At 30.1% G+C, this 11,717-nt stretch overlaps 1 pseudogene; it reads right to left on the reverse strand.

The window, feature by feature from the left end:
* Positions 1 to 32: 32 nt before the first annotated feature.
* On the reverse strand, positions 33 to 3,066 carry LOC129298643 (phosphate transporter PHO1 homolog 3-like; annotated as a pseudogene).
* Between the last annotated feature and the right edge of the window lie 8,651 nt (positions 3,067 to 11,717).

Genomic DNA, 11,717 nt, shown 5'->3' on the forward strand with positions numbered 1-11,717 from the left:
CAACAATGAAGGAAAATGATTTGAATAGCTACTTGAGTCGCAAGTGTTTTGTCTGTGCTTGAAATCTCCCAACCGTAGTAGCAAATGTAGAACTCTAAACTTCTTAGTGCTCGAACCTGGGTGCATAAACATGAATGAAGGATACGTGAAGTGCTAAGGCACTATGATATCAATTTTTGTTTCTAACGAACCTGGCTTGTAAATTGATCCGCCAAAAAGAAATCTGGAAGCGTGACCTATGGAACATTGGAAATGGCATAGATGGATTTTTTCCAGCGAAGAATAGAATTCAGTTAGCAGGAGTATTTGGTAATTTAGTGTTCCACCATATTACCTTGTAGAGAGGAGCACAGATGCAGTGGAACAGGCATGTGAGAAAGAAAAAACGGCTTGAACGATACATCATGTTGAAAGGGAATGAATAAATCGCAATTACAATCTGTAGGGGAAGAAATGAAGTCATCATCATGTAAGTTTAGAAGCTGAATGAAGATCCAGTGAATTCAGATTAAGCATAATTGTCGTACAAGAAACCACAGCAGCGGAATAAGTTCAGTGAAGACTTTGTAATCTTTTGTCTTCGGATCCATCTCCATGTCAAGGTTAGCAAGTACAACTGGCTAGTGCCAATGCTGCAAGGACAAAAGCTAGGAGGAGAACATCAAGGTAGCTCAACTCAGATCCGTTCTTGAAACCAAAAATGAATGACTGATTACTCTGTATCGCCTCCAGAAGAATATATTAGCAGCATACATAAACATATGTAGAACTATGAATCCAAACAAACTGCAGGAACGTTTTAAAACAGGGTAAAGCATAAGTGTAAGCTTTTTTTCTTTGGATTAAGCTATGAGCTTTTGAAATAAAATCTCAGCAAATTATAGCTTGAATAATAAGGCTACCTATAAAGAGGAAACATGGTTTCCATGTACTTAGTACTCCCTGGTGATTCATAATTTTGCGGGCTCGGATGATCAGAGTAAGTGCTAAAACTAGTGCTGCTGTGAAGCCAGCAGAAAAAACCTGAAAATTTAAACAGAAGAAAATGTCACGGGAAAGAAATCAAAGACTACATATGTTCTTGTGCTTATATTTTTTGAACTACAAAAAATCTTGATTCTTACCCGTGGAAATGTTATTCTATGTCTTGCTCTAGTTTGTGCTGGTCTGAGGAGGATCAATGCATATTACGATTGAAGTTTGAGAAGTGTTTAATGAATGTTTTCTCCACCGTCTCCATAAGCCTGGTGACCTGTATTGGAAAGTTGAGAGCAATCATACCTTGTAAGGATTTTAGTCTGCTAATTCCTATTGACCTGCTTTAGGGTATGATGATGTCGAGTTTGATTTTTTATTTCCGTACAAAAGTCCCACCTGATCAGAGCTACAAAGGTAGGAGTCATCAACCATTCTCACATAAGCTTTGCTGCTCTTCTTGATGTAATCTGCCGTGTATGGTGAAAGAAGGAGAGGGGCTAATTAAATTTCCTGGGTTTTCTTCTGTGCCAACCTGTAGCTTTATAAAAATGAGGAGTACCTTATCATATTCTTCATGATCTTTGAAAATGCCAGTGTGTTCAGAAAACTATTTAATTAACGAGTACACAGAAGTTAAGGAGAAATATTAAGGAAACTACTTGGTGATGTTTAAAAAGTAAAATGCCAGTGTGTATAACCTGTAGTTCTTTAGAAGTCGAAGCTTTCGGTAGAATTCAATGAAAGCTCGCTTGAGTTGTTCTTCAATTTTCTTCTTCAAATTCTTTCTGTTGAATTGCAGCTCTGTCTGTTTAGAGTAATTTAGGAAGCTTTTTATGGTTGAGCGAGGAGTCTCAAGAGTGTTGTTCAATCGAACATGATTAAGGACTTCCAAGCGAGCTGGTTTTGGCACCCCTGTTATCTTTGTCCTTATCTGTCCGAAGCCGTTGGCTATTAAGTTGAATTTCATCATCTTTTTTCTCACTAGAGTCATCTGATTTTCCATATGGGATGTTGTCCTCATGATTGCCTCCATGGGCCTGGTAACACTTCCTGTTTAAGAAGTGGAAGATTAAATCATTGAGCAAACTTCATGACCGTTCTGCAGACTCAATTTGATCTCTGAGATGATCAAGCAATAATTGATGCTGAGTTTTACCCTAACTAGTAACTAGCAATGTTATTAAATCCGATGGGACCAATTAGTTTGGACAAAGAATCAACGAACCAGACCCTAGTCTAGTCCAGTGGATAAAACCAGTCTTCTATTTTTTTATGATATTTTTTATTAACTAAACGTAATCATATATTAATTTAATGATAGCAATTTACTACAATCAAACCAAAAAACTTTGAGGTAGTATCTACTGATCTGATCTTGAAAACATTTTTAGTTAGAATTTCGCTGAAATTTGTGAATCCAATCCAATGTACCTACAGGCTATAAAATACTTCAACACAGAAGGATTGATGGCAAGTCGTGGTGAAACCGAAAGGTGAAAAAGCTTACCGTGCAATTTGGCCCCTCTGGGTGTGGAAGATGATAATGCAGCTGCTGAAGTTGCAACATCTGAAGCAAGACGAGTCATCTCCACGGAGCTATTGAACCATTTAGAGGGTTTTTCAACTTTTATCCGGAAAGCAATCAAAGCATCCATTTGGTTATTCAGCGTAGCAGCTTCCTTCATCACTTCTTCTACTTTAGACCTATAAAACTTGTCCACTTTGTTAAAGTCATCATCCAGCCTCTTAAAGTATACCAACTCAAATTCTCCTCCTTCTTCTGCAGCCATCAGAAAAGTAGTTTGGTAGCTAGCAGATCCATCGCGTTGCACAGAATTCACCATATGGGCTGGCTCTCAATTTCTTGTTCATAGGGATCCATGGACTGGTTGGTTTGTCTATGAATGAGTCCACTAAAAGCCCTGTAGAGTGTAAGCTTTCTCTTTAGGCCTCCTGGAGTTGCAGGCGGCTGGCTTCTCTTCTTGTAGCGTTGGACATCTTTCAAAAGGGTCTTCAGGTAATTATAATCCATGTATGCTTCCTTCCATTCCGGCACCATTTGTGCTCAAATTCTTTCCCAAACTTCATTTTTGGCCTTTATATGTAACTCAAACTATTTGATATCTGATAATAATTCACAGGCTCTTGCAGAAGACAGAGTGAGCACAGTAAATATTAGAGTTAGAATGGAAGAGTAAATATTGGATGATCAAACTGGAAAGCCCTGTGAAGATAGTTTCTTGCTAAAGTAAGACTCAGTTCAGATAGAGTAGCTGCCATAGGACAGAAAGCATGAACACATTTTCAGAGTGAGAGGTAAAAGGTGAGTTTGACATGGCGGAAAGGCAAAAGGAAAATTTCTCTGCTTAAGTTTTTTAGCCTTTGTTGATGTTAGTTTCCAGCATGACATCTAAAATAAATTTTGATGGAGAATCTTATTGCAGTAGCTGCATCGCAGGTTGATTATACAGGCGAAGTTGAAAACCATGTGATCAAAAGCCACACATAATAATATAATGGTCTTTATATAAACACTAAACAAAATCTTACCCCTTCCTTACAAACAGAAGCTTGAATCTCAACCAAAAGAGCACAACTTCTGGGGGAAAGTCCGTTGCTTTGTTAAAATTAGAAATTGTCTGTAGTGGCTTGAATTGTCTCCTTAATATAACTAGCCCTTGGCATGCATCAATTGAATTAGTCATGCAAAAAAGTAGACAACTTTTTTGTTTTGGGCTAACATGAAATGTCAACAACTAAAAATTCAAAGGGTTTATATGTCCAACTTCAACATATTGTGCTGAAGATTTCTAGAATTTGAGTGAAACGGTAAAATTATACTGTTTTAACTTAAATGAATTAGTCATGCAAATCAATTGATTTTAAATATAATTTACACAGGAAACAATGCAAATAATTCACAGTAAGGTAATAACATAAATAAATAATATAATATTGAGCTTAGCCATTGTTTTAATTGAAAATTTTAATGTCATATAACATTTACATGAACCCTATTCAGTATTCATAAGCAGTTCATTTGGTGCAATTTTTTTTAAAACGTCTCGTTCATTACATGAATATTAATCTATCTAGTTACTATATTAAAGTAAATCACGAGTTGGAGCATTGTTGGATATATCCTGTAGTTTTATATGCTTTGGAGTCTATTTCTCTTGATTCCATACTTTTATAATCAATAATGTAATTTGGTTTTGTAAATGATTTTATGCTAAAATACGCTTTCAGTCTTTTAATTTTATATAAAATTTTATTTTAATTATTTAATTTACAAAATGTCTTTTCAATCATTTTAATTTTAACAACATAACTAAGAAATTCTAACATTAACTTTTAAATATTTATAAAATATTATTAAATGTTGGCATTTTAAATTTATTTTTTTAAAAATACAATAATAGACTCAAAAATAATCATTTAAAATTAATAATATTAATATTAAATGACTAAACAATACTTTATAAAATTAAAAGTTTAAGCTGAGACTTTACATAAAATTAGAGAACCAAAAATAGATTTTAATCTAATTTTAATATGGTTTGGATATGGTTAGTTAATTTTAAAAATAATTATCAACAAAATACTTTATTTCTGACTAATTATAACCAACAAATATATTATAAATATTATAAATCGATTTGATATCTTTTAAATATGACAAATATTGTCTTTAATAATCATTCAGAATATTTAATAAACATGTCAGATTTAAAAATATTTGTCATATATATATATATATATATAAATCTATTATCTATATTTTGGATGTCCAGGGAACAGTACATAAACAGTGAGATGCCAAAAATGCCCCCAGTTTCATCTTTTCATAACATCTTGTTCAGGAATAGCAAAATACCCAAATTGCCCTCACCTGGTCGATTTTTTTCTTTCTTCCTCGTCTTCTTCTTCTTTTCTTCGCATTTCCTTTTTTTTTTGTCTTCCTCGTCCATGTTTCGTGGCTACCACGACAGGTCTCTTCCTCCTCGCACGCCTCTAGCTTTCTATCCCCATAGGCGGGAGTTTCTATCCCCTCGGGTTGCTTCCATCGAGTGCCTTTTTCCTTCCTCCTCACATCTTTTGTTAGGTGATACCATGTGACCAGCAGTGTAGATGTCCCTGAGGCATACTTCAAGTTGTGCTTGTTTTATGTAAAATGCAAATCCCACTTGAAAAGACAGAAGGGATAAGGGAAAATAAGCTGCTAGACCTTAAGACTGACCAAATTTTGAATTAGGTCCCTCTAATTTTTTTCCCTTTTTTTTTTGTTTTTTGAGTCCTTATAATTCACAGCGTTAATGAAAATAGCCCTTCTGTCCAATGCCGTTTACATATGCTGATAGAGGATAATTCGGCATTGAAGAAGGTACACATGAGACCAATTTGTTTCCAACTTGCATTCTCTCTCTGTTCTAGTGTAAATGGTTAAAGGCTCTTCTCTCTCTTCCCCCCGGTCTTCAGAGCCAACCAGTTCGACTGCACCGATCGATGACGTCGAGAAAGAGAAGAAGGGCTCCACCAAAGTTGGCGCTCTCATCGTTTGGTCTCACTTAGCTTTGTCTTCCAAGGTGAGATCATGGAAACGCACGTCAACAACTCCTTCAAAATCCCTCCAACATCTCCATCATTTGACACTATGGGTGTCGCTTCATCATCTCCTTGGCCTCCAAGCTATTGACCGACAAAAGAAGAGGCCCTAGCTTCAACCAACAAGCATCAATTTCTTTATCTCCAGCTTCTTCGCTCTCTTCTCATGGGATCTTGAACGTGTTATTGTTAGACTCAAGATTGTTCAGAAGCACAGTTAAGATGAGACGAAAGAGAAGTACGGGGGGCGAGAGAGAGAGAGAGAGGGAGAGATAGGAATGGAGAAAGAAGTGAAAGAGGGGCGCACGAGGATAGAGCCACGAGGTCGTACTTTAGGAGAGAGAGAGAGAGTTTGGAAAAAAATTGCCCATGCGCGTTGCTTTTTCAATTTGACATCATCTTATGTCAGCATGCATTAACGCTGTCAACAGCAATTATTAACGGAGGGACTAAAGCCTCGAACTGTATGAACTACGAGGATCACAAAAAATGAAAAAAAATTATAGGGACTGGCAGATTAGTTGTCCCAAGGATTAATTACGGTAGACCTTTACGCAAATGCTAATGTCATGAAATGAATTTAAAATAATTTAAATTATGTTTTTTAAAATTATTTTTAATGAGTTAAGTCAGCCAACAACGTCAGTATTAAAAAAAAAAAAAGAAGTGAGTGAAAATTAATGAAGATTTTTTTTTTTTATGAAATGGAGAGGTTATTTTATTTGGCTTATTTTCATTTTAGTAACGTCAAATTATTAACTGTTGTGGAATTAACTAATTAAAAAAATAAGATATGGAAATAAGAGATTAAGAGAATTTTTTATAAATTAATGTATCTTTTTAATACAAATAACATGCTCTATAAATAGGCATGATTTTATATTAAGAGTTATATAAATGATAATAATAAATAAAGAATAATTAACATTTATGATAGTGTGACTTTTATGGAAAAATATGAAAAGGTTAGGGACTTTTAATATCTATAATATTAACATTAATTGTCTCATTCTTTTAGGTCTTTTTTTTAAGAGTCTTATACATTTTGTTCTCATTTTATTTTATGCTTTCGAGGATTGCAATTCAGGGGCATCTATTGAATACTACATGATTATAATACAAAAGGAGAATGATAAAGATGTTTAAGGGAACCAATTAATTTAATTTATTTTCTGAATTTTAAACTTCAAAAACATGTAAATTTGTCTAAATATTTTACAATTTTATTATGATAAATTTATAATTTATTTTTTAAATTTTAATATGCTTAAAAAAATAAATTTATTTTTTTATTAAAATTTAAAACATAAATTATAAATTTATCATAATAAAATTATAAAATTAAGAGTTAAACTTATAAGCTCCTAAAATTTAAGATTTACAATTTAAATTGAATTAATTGATCCTTTATGTCATTCTCTCCCTAATATAGATCCTTCATCCTTGTCATTCATTTTCTTATAGTGCAATCACGGTGATACGTTTTCTTCCCACGTGGCAAAGCTCTCTAAGAATTGATATTATATATTCTAAATTATTAATATTTTGTTTTTAAAATTAGGTTTTGCTGAAATATTCCTATCCATGGTCAATTCTATTAATAAGTATATGGTTAGACTTTAATGTTAGATTATATTTTCCAAAACCTATATTTATATTTGGTTAACTAACTATATAATGTTCTATCTTTGCATATATATTAGGGAATTAAATCATTAATTCCTATAATTTTATTAGATTTTGAATAAGTCCCTATTGTTTTTAATCTTTTCCTTAGGTCCTCATAATTCATCCCGTCAATGACGTTAGGCTGTTAGTTGCCGATTCAAATTTCCTCAGGGTCAGGTGGCATTGGTCAAGTTTTGACTTTTGACAATATTTTGGGGTACGTCCGTACAAGTACTCATAATCAATTTGTGAAACTATTGGGATTGAAAATCAAAGTGTGTAGGTGGAAGAAAAAAGGGTTGCAGAAGAAATCGTGCATTGTAGGAGATGTGAGTCAAAGATGGAGAAAGAGTGAAGGACGAGAAGCATCGCCATCAACTTTTGCGGGGCAGAGAAAATGAGCCAGGAAAAAAAATTGGGAAAATCGCAACCAAAAAACCCTACAGCATCTTATTTGCCAAAAAAAAAAACTAAACAATTTTGATAGACCAAAATATAATTAAAATTTAGTGTGAGAAAATAAAATTACCCTTCATTTTATTTTATTTTTTATATTCCTCCTACTATCACTGCCTACTAAAACATCACCATCATCAAATCGGTCACCGACCATCGATAACAACACTTGTTAGTTTATAAATGATCATTTGTTAAATTATTAATAAGAATTTATTATAAAAAATTTAATGTACACTTATTTTTATTACCAAAAATTAGTCAACATATCTAAAGCTTATATAAATTTATTATTTTCCTAAAATTTACATGTTAAATTATTAAAAAAATTTAAAATTAATAATAAAACTTGTCATTTCTTAAATGGTTACTTATTAAATTACTAATAAAACTTGTTAAAAAAATTAATAGACACTGATTTTTATAAAATTGTACTTGTTTATTACTGAAAGTTTACTTATCAAAAGCTAATGCAAATTTGTTATTTTACCAAAATTTTTTTGTTAAATTATTTTAGCAAATATTTATAAAAACTTGTGAAAATTAAATTCTTTTAACAATTTTTTATTAATAATTTAATAAGTAATTATTTTTAAAATGACAAATCATGTTTATAACTTTAAAAATTTTTTTAATAATTTGATAAATAAATTTTAGGAAAAAAAGTTTATATAAGCTTTCAACAAATAAACTTTTAATGATAAAAATAAGTAAATATTTATAAAAGTTAGTGTATATTAATTTTTTTAACAAGTCTTTATTGATAATTTAATAAGTTACTATTTGTAAAATGATAAATTCTATTACTAACTTTAAAAAAATTTTATAATAATTTGATAAATAAATTTTAGTAAAATAATAAGTTCATGTAAACTTTTGACATGTAAACTCTTGGTAATAAAAATAAGTAAACACTTATAAATATCCATTCATATTAATTTTTTTTAACAAGTAACCATATGCAGAATAATAAATTCCATTACTAACTTTAAAAACATCTCTTAAGAATTTGATGTAACACACCAATTTTTTTTTTTTAAATAATTTAACTCAACCATAGTTGGGTTACAGCTACCCAACACTTTTTTATATCAATAATTTTAATATAAAATATTTTATAATTAGCTTCAACTCACACACTATAACATTTCAGATAAATTTTTACCTCCCACATGCCATTAGGCTAAGTCACATTTGTCCATCCTTATACTCCCAACAAGTAAACTAAATCACATTTGTCCATCCTTATACTCCCAACAAGTAAAATAAGCAATTTAATAAATTTTCAACACAAGTCAGTTATTTGGCCTTATAATCATGCCATTTTAACCAATCCAAAGTAAATTAAATATTAAAATTACAGTCATCCAAATTGTACCAAAAATAGAAATAGTTTGAAAGGCATGATTACATTTATATATTCATATAATTGACAATAAACAAAAAGCCCTATTATTGGCAATATAACACATTATAAATCATAAATTAAATACTCAAAAGAGACAGTGGATCTATACCACTAAGCCTCTGGGACTCCTCCACGTGTCACTCGTGACTCTTCTTCTGAAAATTATTAACCACATAATGAGACTCAAAAGTCCCAGTAACCCAAGCCAATTTATGATAGTGTATACAAACAGTTAAGTGTGTGCTTACTAAGTGAGAATTAAAAATAATATAATTCCAACAAATATAAGAAATATTACAATAAACACAAACAACCATCCTTATATCCCTCCATTAATCTCGAGCCGTAGCCCTCACTCAGTGCTAAATTACCCGGCCAAAGGTAGATTAGCCCGAGCCCTTACAAGCCACCTATTGAGCTCCAATAGGGGCGTACCACGTGGCACATAAATACAACAATAATAGCAAGTCTCCCAACACCTCCCACAATAATTAAACAAATTCATAATAATATTGCACAATTATACAATATTACAAAAATTCATAATTTTCTCAATAATCACCCAATTAACATGAAGTAACACTAATCACAAATTAAAAGCATGGTTACCTTGTGGCTTTTTCAATAAATTATTCCTTAAAATTTCTCTCTCACCACAATCTTCACCAGTAATACAATCTACAAATAACATATTATTTATAAATATTAGTTTCAATTTTTGAAACTAATAAAATAATTCTAATAATAGAATTAAAAATATAACATAATTCCTAATCTCAATCTTAATACAAATCTAGAGTCAATACTATTAAGTAAAATTTTTAACTCCTCTTTTAATTATCAATAAACATTAATAATCTAAAAATCAACTTCTAAACTAATTTCTATTATCAAAATTTTCTTTTTATTTCATAAATTCGTACCTAAAATATTCAAAAATTAAAAATTGAGTCTCTAGCTTAGAATCATAATCCTATAACCATAATAATTCATTTCTCATCCCAAATAATCATCTAAACCTCAATAAATCAACATATATTTTCATATCTAGTTTAGAATTTGATCCATAAGCCACAAATTCAAAGATCATCAACAAATTTATACTCTAGAACATTTATTATACTACTGACAACCTCAAAAACCATATTTATTCAACATAAATTCATCCCTCTTCCAGATCTTAAATTTTCTACCACTACAAACTCAGAAACTAAAGAAGAAGGATGACTAAAAAAAATTTTTAGAACACTTACTTAGTCTTGAAAAGCTTAAAATCACACTCTAAATATCCTATTAAAAACTCTTACCTTAAAAATTTAGATATTTCGCACCGGCAACTCGCTTCTCTCCGCCTCAGCTCGCGCGCAGGAAAAGAATTGAAGAAATGAAAGGAAACGGGTGAGTTTTATAAAAATTTAGTGGGTCTCACATTTTTTTTATATTATTTCTTCTTTCCTCTCTCTCCCCCCCTTTTTTTTTATTTTATGTTCATGCGCGCCGAAAGCAGTTTGTTCTTCTTCTTCTTTTCTCCTTTTTTTTAATACGTTTTTCCCTTTTCTTTTATTATAATAATAATTTAATAATTTATTTTTTATTTATTTATTTTTTTAATTATTTTTTTTAATTTTTTTTAATTTTTTTTAGAATTATATCCTAAGTTAGATTTAATAATCATCTCCTACTAATTTTCTTACCTCTAAATATTATTTATTTTTTTTTAAATTTCTATTAACCCAAATTAACTATTAAAATTTAAATTGAGATGTTACATTTGACAAGTAGTAAAAGAATTAGTTTATATCAGTTTATGATATATAAACTTTTGATAATAAAAATATGAATAAATGAGTAAATTATCTCTTAAACTTTTAACCTAGTGATGCTATAGGCTTTGAACTAATTTATTATACAAATTATTTTTTGACTTTTAAAAATGATATAATTTGATCCTTGATGTTAATAAAAATTAACTTTAACAATTAATTAATCAGAAAATGACAAAAAAGATCTCAAAAATTATAGAAAATGACCAAAAAATTACAATAAAGAATCTAAAAATTATATACAAGGATCTAAAAAATATAGAGACTAAAAGTTATATTTTCTTAATTTATTTTATACATTTATCATCCCTTTATCATTCTCTATGTGACTGTATATATGCTTGATAGGATCCCATTAATTACGTTAGATATGCTAAGACACAAGTTACAATTCATTGCACATATTTCGGAAAATAAAAGTTAAAGTGTAATTTTCATCCTCAAATTATATATAAAATTTTAACTTAATTTCTTAATTATAAAAAATATTTTTAATTTTTTTTAATTTTAACATTGTTAGTTTCAAATGAGTATATTTTATAATAATTATTTTTATTCAAAAAATTAAATTTAATATTTCAATAATTTAATATGTTTTATTAATATTTAAAAGTTGTAACATATAATTTTTTTGTGATAAAGTTAATGCATTAAGATTAAAAGATTGAAAAAATAATTTATAAAAGTAAGGATTAATATAAAATTTTATATAAAGTTAAATGAATAAAGGAATATTTTAGTCAAAAATGCATATTTATGCGTTTGGTGGTGGATCCGAC

The sequence above is a fragment of the Prosopis cineraria genome, unplaced genomic scaffold, assembly GCF_029017545.1.
Source record: "Prosopis cineraria cultivar Desert tree isolate PC_DT_omini unplaced genomic scaffold, ASM2901754v1 PC872, whole genome shotgun sequence".
NCBI classification, from domain to species: Eukaryota; Viridiplantae; Streptophyta; class Magnoliopsida; order Fabales; family Fabaceae; genus Prosopis; species Prosopis cineraria.